Source organism: Lipotes vexillifer, unplaced genomic scaffold (assembly GCF_000442215.2).
Source record: "Lipotes vexillifer unplaced genomic scaffold, Lipotes_vexillifer_v1.1 scaffold60, whole genome shotgun sequence".
NCBI lineage: Eukaryota > Metazoa > Chordata > Mammalia > Artiodactyla > Lipotidae > Lipotes > Lipotes vexillifer.
The window spans coordinates 1,016,882-1,022,848 of NW_006797490.1; the positions used below are offsets into that span (position 1 = coordinate 1,016,882).

The 5,967-nt window shown below is 40.3% G+C and overlaps 1 pseudogene; it reads left to right on the top strand.

Annotated features, from left to right (window-relative positions):
* Window positions 1–4,621: 4,621 nt before the first annotated feature.
* LOC103072643 (frataxin, mitochondrial pseudogene) lies at window positions 4,622–5,269 on the top strand (annotated as a pseudogene).
* Window positions 5,270–5,967: the final 698 nt, after the last annotated feature.

The following is a 5,967-nucleotide window of genomic DNA, read 5'->3' on the forward strand; positions in this document are numbered from 1 at the left end:
CTTGTTGCTTCCAAAACTCTGCCTTATTTTTTCTAACATTTTGATTATAATGTGTCTTGAAGTAATCTTTGGGTTGTTCTTTTTTGGAGGTCATTTGAGCTTCCTCTACCTGGATGTCCTTATCTCTCCCAAGATTTTGGAGGTTTTCAACTCTAATTTTTTTTTAAATAATTTTCTTCCTTTTTCCCTCTTCCTCCTCCTCATCCTTCTTCTTCTTCTCCTTCTCCTTCTCCTTCTCCTTCTCCTTCTTCTTCTTCTTCTTCTTCTCCTTCTTCTCCTTCTCCTCCTTCTCCTCCTTCTCCTCCTTCTCCTCCTTCTTCTCCTTCATCATGTGAATGTTCATTTGCTTCATGTTGTCCCATAATTCATGTATGCTTTCTTTTCTCTTTTTCATTCTGTTTTTTTCTTTTTGTTCCTTTAACTGGCTAATTTCAAATGAGTTCTCTGATTTTTTCTTCTGTGTGATCAATTCTGTTGTTGAAGTTCTCTGCTGAATTTTTCAGTCCTTGAAAGAGTCTCAGCTCCAGAATTTCTGTTTGGTTCTTTTTCATAGTTTCTATTTTTTAATTAAACTTCTCATTTTGTTCATGCATTGTTTTCCTGTTTTCATTTAGTGGTCTATATGTTTTCTCTAGCATTTCATTTAGTTTATTTTAAATGATTATCTTGAATTCTTTATCAGGCAATTGGTAAATCTCCATTTCTTTAGGGTCAATTACTGGAACTTTATTAGTTTCTTTTGGTGGTGCCATTTTGCCTGATTTTTTGTGGCCTGTGTAGCTTTAATTTGGTGTCTAAGAATTTTAAATAGAAAACACCTCTTCCAGTCATTACAGATTGATTTTGACCTCCTGCTTTCAGTTCCCTGGGCTGATAAGAGAACCTCCAGAACTGCAGTTGTCCTGGTTTGGAGCCAGGTTATGAGGAAGTTGGTGAGTCTACAGTGGAGTTCACAGTTGGCAAGTTAACAGGACCTCAAGTTGCCATGGATCCTCTCTGGCCCCTGGGTAGATGGGACTCCCTCCAGTACCTTGTTTGGTAGGGAGTCTCTGGGACAAGGGTCTGCCTCAAGGTCCAAAGTTGACTACAGACCACGACCACAGGCCTATTGCAAAGTGTACAATTAGGTGTGGCTTCCACCAGGTCCTGGAACAGCTCCTGCCTGGTCACTGGGGGGGTCCAGGCTGGATGGCTGCATGGGCTCTTGGATCATGGCTGAGAAACACTGGAACTGAGTTCCAGGGCTATTTCAGGTCCCACTGCCAAGACTGAGGTCTGCCAACCTTGCTTTTGATGTATGGATGGGAATGTTTCCCACCCTGTCTCTGGGCTGGATGTTTCCTTACCACAGCTGGAGGGATTGGAGCCAAGAATAGGGAGGCTTCAGGATCTCCTGAGGTGCAGGTGGGATGTCTGCCCTGCTTGGTCCCTGTGCCAGCAGGAATGGTATGTAGACTTCAGCTGGAGGGACCTAGAACCAAGTATGGGGCCCTTTCACGGTCTACAGTCTGACTGAGGTTAGCAGGCTTACTTCCTTCCAGGAGCTCCTGGTTCACAGCTCTGAGGAGATGAAGCAGGTTCATGGGCTACTTGAGGGTCCACAGCTGGAACTGAGCTGTTATGCCTATTACCCAAGGCATGGTAGGGCATGGTTCCTCCCAGGTGCATTGGCATATGATACTGGTAACAGGACCAAGACCAGATAGGGCATTAGACTAGTCCTCAGGTGTACAAAGCGATTTCTGGGACTGTAGCTAGGATCCTTGTCAGTAAGTCAGGAGCCTGGGTGCAGAGCTCTCTCTCTCTTCTCAAAACAGCTCTCCTTGGTCTTAGACTCCACTGGGGTTTCACAATCTTCTACCTGAATACTAAAGCTCCCATAAAGGCACTTTTGTCTGTGACCGGTTGCCAAATTGCTGCTGAAGGAGGATATTAGTGGGGGATGTTTTATTCCTCTATTTGGTGACATCACTTCTTCAGCCATTTCTTATTTGTAGCATAAACATTTAGAGGTACAAATTTCCCTTAGAATATGGTCTCATTGCACTTCACAAGATTTGAGAAGTTCTAATTTCCCCCTCTTTCAAATAGACTATTTCCTAGAAAATTTTTAGGTTCACAGGAAAATTAAGCAGAAAGTACTGAGAATTCTCATTTACCCCTGTCCTCCACCATGCACACAGCCTCTCCCACTCTCAATACATTTGAGAATGGTACATCTGTTACAATTGATAAACTTACATTGATACAACGTCATTTCCCAAAATCAATAGTTTACACAAATATTCTCTTTTTGTTGTCCATATATCTACCACTATAGTATCATACAGAATAATTTCAATGCCCTAAAAATCCTCTTTGCTCTGCCTATTCATCTTTCTCTCCCCACAAGTTCCTGGCAACTACTGATCTTTTTACTGTCTCATAGTTTTATCTTTTCCAAAATGCTATGTAGTTGGAATCATACAGTGTGTAACCATTTCAGCTTACATTCTTTCACTTTGTAATATGCCTTTGAATTTACTTCATGTCTTTTCATAACTTGGTGGATCATTTATTTTTAGTGCTGAATATTATTCCATTGTCTAGATGTACCACAGTTTATTTACCCATCCACCTACTGAAGGACATTAAGTTGCTTTCAAGTTTTGGCAATTGTGAATGAATCTGCTGTAAACATCTGTGTACAATTTTTGAGTAGACATAAGTTTTCAATCATTTGAGTAAATGCCAAGGACAGTATTTGCTGAAACATATGGTAAAAGTATATTTTGTTTTATAAAAAAACTGCCAAACTTTCTTTCAAAGTGGTTGTGCTATTTTGCATTCTGACCAACAATGAGAGATCTTTTCTCCTCCACATCTGCCAGCATTTCGTGGAGTCAGTGTTTTGGATTTTAGCCATTCTAATAGGTGTGTAGTGGTAACTCATCTTTGTTCATTTACAATTCTCTAATGCCATATGATGTTGAGCACATTTTCATATGTTTATTTGCTATCTGTATATATTCTTTGGTGAGGTATATGTTCAGATCTTCAGCCCACTTATTTATCGGGTTGCTTATTTACTTATTGTTGAGTTTTAAGACTTTTTTTTTGGATACAAGTTCTTTATCAGATGTGAGTTCACAATTATTTTCTCTCAATTTTTGGCTTGTCTTTTCACTCTCTTAAGATCTATGTACTTTTTATTTTCTTTGAGATGTTCTCTTTGAGTCATTGAATAACTGTACGTGTGCTTTAATATCCAAGTGTTGAAGATTTTTCTGATTTTTTTATGTTACTGATTTCTAGTTTGATTCTATTATGACCAGAAAAATACTCTGTATGATTTCATTTTTTTTTTAATTTGTTGAGGTTTGTTCTATCATTTGAAATTTTCTATACATTGGTAACAATTCTATGGGTACTAGAAAAAATTTTGTATTATACTATTGTCAGGTGAAGTGTTATATTCAGTTAGATCTTGTTAGTTGAGTTAGTTGTTCAGATTTAATAAATCTTTGCTAATTTTCTGTCTCTTAATTCTGTCAGTTGCTCAGAGAGGAATGTTGAAATCTCCTACTATAATTCTGCATTTTTCTATCTCTTTTTAACTCTGTCATTTTTTGCCTCATGTATTTTGAGGCTATGCTGTTTGGATATGTTCTTTATTTTAGATCACTACATATATGACTTATAAGTCTGCTATTATGTACATTTTTCCACTTTGAGTGAAGTATGAAAACTTTACTTCAATTGACTTCCTCTTGATTTCTTGTTGGATGTTTGTGGAGGAGCTAAACTTTCAATATTTAGTGGTTTCCCTGGCAACACTCCACACAGCCTGGTATGAATGGGGGTCCCCAGCCCCTCTCTCCCACAACCCTAGCAGACAGTCTACTAGGGCAGCATGAGTATTGGTAGGAACATAGAATTTAGTCTGCAGAGACCTGGGTTTAGCCCTCAGTTGTGCCAGTTTCCATTTTTGTTAACTTAAGGAAGTAACAACCTCTCTGAGCCTCATTTTTTCTCACAGGTTTGTCATAAGGGCTACATGGGTTGACATTTTACTAATTTGTGTGCAACTGCCTAGCCCAGTGACTTGACAACTGCTCTCTGCCACATACCCTACACTTCCATTCTGGGTATAAGCCTCAGTCATTTACCGTGTTCCATTATTCAGCTCCAACCTGGGCTAGACTCCCCGTCTGCCTACTTTCTCAACTTGGTCTTAGTGTTCCAAAAAGCACTCCCTTAAAAAAGCCCCATGCTTACACAATCAATGCTTTCTGGAACTGTTGTGTTCAACAAAATGCTGTAATTTGAATCCTTTTATTTCTCCTTTGGAAAAGTATCTATTCAGGTCTTCTGCCCACTTTTTAATTGAGTTTATTTTCTGATGTTGAGTTCTATGAGCTGTTTATATGTTTTAGACATTAGCTCCTTATCAGTCATGTCATTTGCAAATATTTTCGCCCATTCAGCAGGTTATCTTTTAATTTTGTTTATAGTTACTTTTGTTGTGCAAAAGCTTTTAAGATTAATTATGTCCCATTTGTTTATTTTTGCTTTTATTTCCTTTATTTTAGAAGACATATGCAAAATATATTGCTACCATTTATGTCAAAGGGTGTTCTGGATGTGGACGCTTGGGCACCAAGCGGCTGCCAGCCTCTTGCCCCACTCGGCCCCCACGGGTTCTGCCCAGGCCCATGCCAGGGCCCTGTGGCAAATGAAGAACCCCCAGCTCTATGGCTGACAGGACCTGCGCACCAGGACTGCCATGGCCAGCACACCCAGTCAGCCCAGTCTGAGCCTCTGCTGCCTCAACCACATCCTGAATGTCAAAAAGCAGTGTGTCTGTTGGATGAATTTGAAGACAGTGGGAACTTTGGGTGACGCTGGCCCTCTGGACGATACCACCTATGAAAGACTGGCTGAGGAGATGCTGGACTCCTTAGCAGTGTTGTTTGAAGAACTTGCAGACAAACCTTACACATTTGAAGACTACGATGTCTCCTTTGGGAGTGGTGTTTTAACAATTAAACTGGGTGGAGGTCTAGGAACGTACGTGACCAACAAGCAGACCCCAAACAAGAAAATCTGGTTATCTTCACCATCCACTGGCCCCAAACGTTACAACTGGACTGGGAGAAACTGGGTGTACTCCCACGATGGTGTGTCCCTCCACGAGCTCCTGGCCACAGAGCTGACTCAAGCCTTAAAAACCAAATTGAGCTTAACTTCTCTGGCCTACTCTGGAAAAGGCACTTGCTGCCCAACCTAATGCTAAAGACATTGAAAGCTCTAAAGCCAAGACCCCAGCTTCATTCTGCAGCTGAATGGCTAGGTTTTTTTCCATTCCTCCTTTTGAGGCCAGTTGCATTATGTGTAATTCCTGCTTTTGAGGCCAGTTGCATTATGTGTAACAGCTCTGGGAAAAGACCGTGTCACGTTCCGCCCTGCCCCTAAGTTCAGATTTTTAATTTCCATTGGTTTCTTTGGATTTATTATCTGATTTCCTCCCTCAAGCGATAGCCCTTATATTTCATAATGTCTGCATGCCCATACCTTTAATATATAACCTCACAATAAAGAAAAAGAAGAAGGACAAATTACAGGAGGAGAAATGAATTGGCTTGACCATTCATTCTCTGAAAGACTTACTACAATAACTGCATGAAGAGCGGCTGGCCAAACTTACCATACCGTCTCAAAATGAGACTCATTAAAGGGAAGTCTAAAACATTCCTACTCCTCTTGAAAGTGTAAACACTTCTAAGCCCTTTAGTATTGAAGCATCAGTGGCAACTCAGGAATTCTCAAACTGAAGACCATTTTCTCTTTGTGCTTTGTGACTGTCAGGGTGTGGCCCGCATGGGGTGACACAGGGAGATGTGGTGCCGTGTCTTCCATATGAGCAATATGTACGCACACATTTACATCTGTGTATACATATACATATATATATATATATATATATAT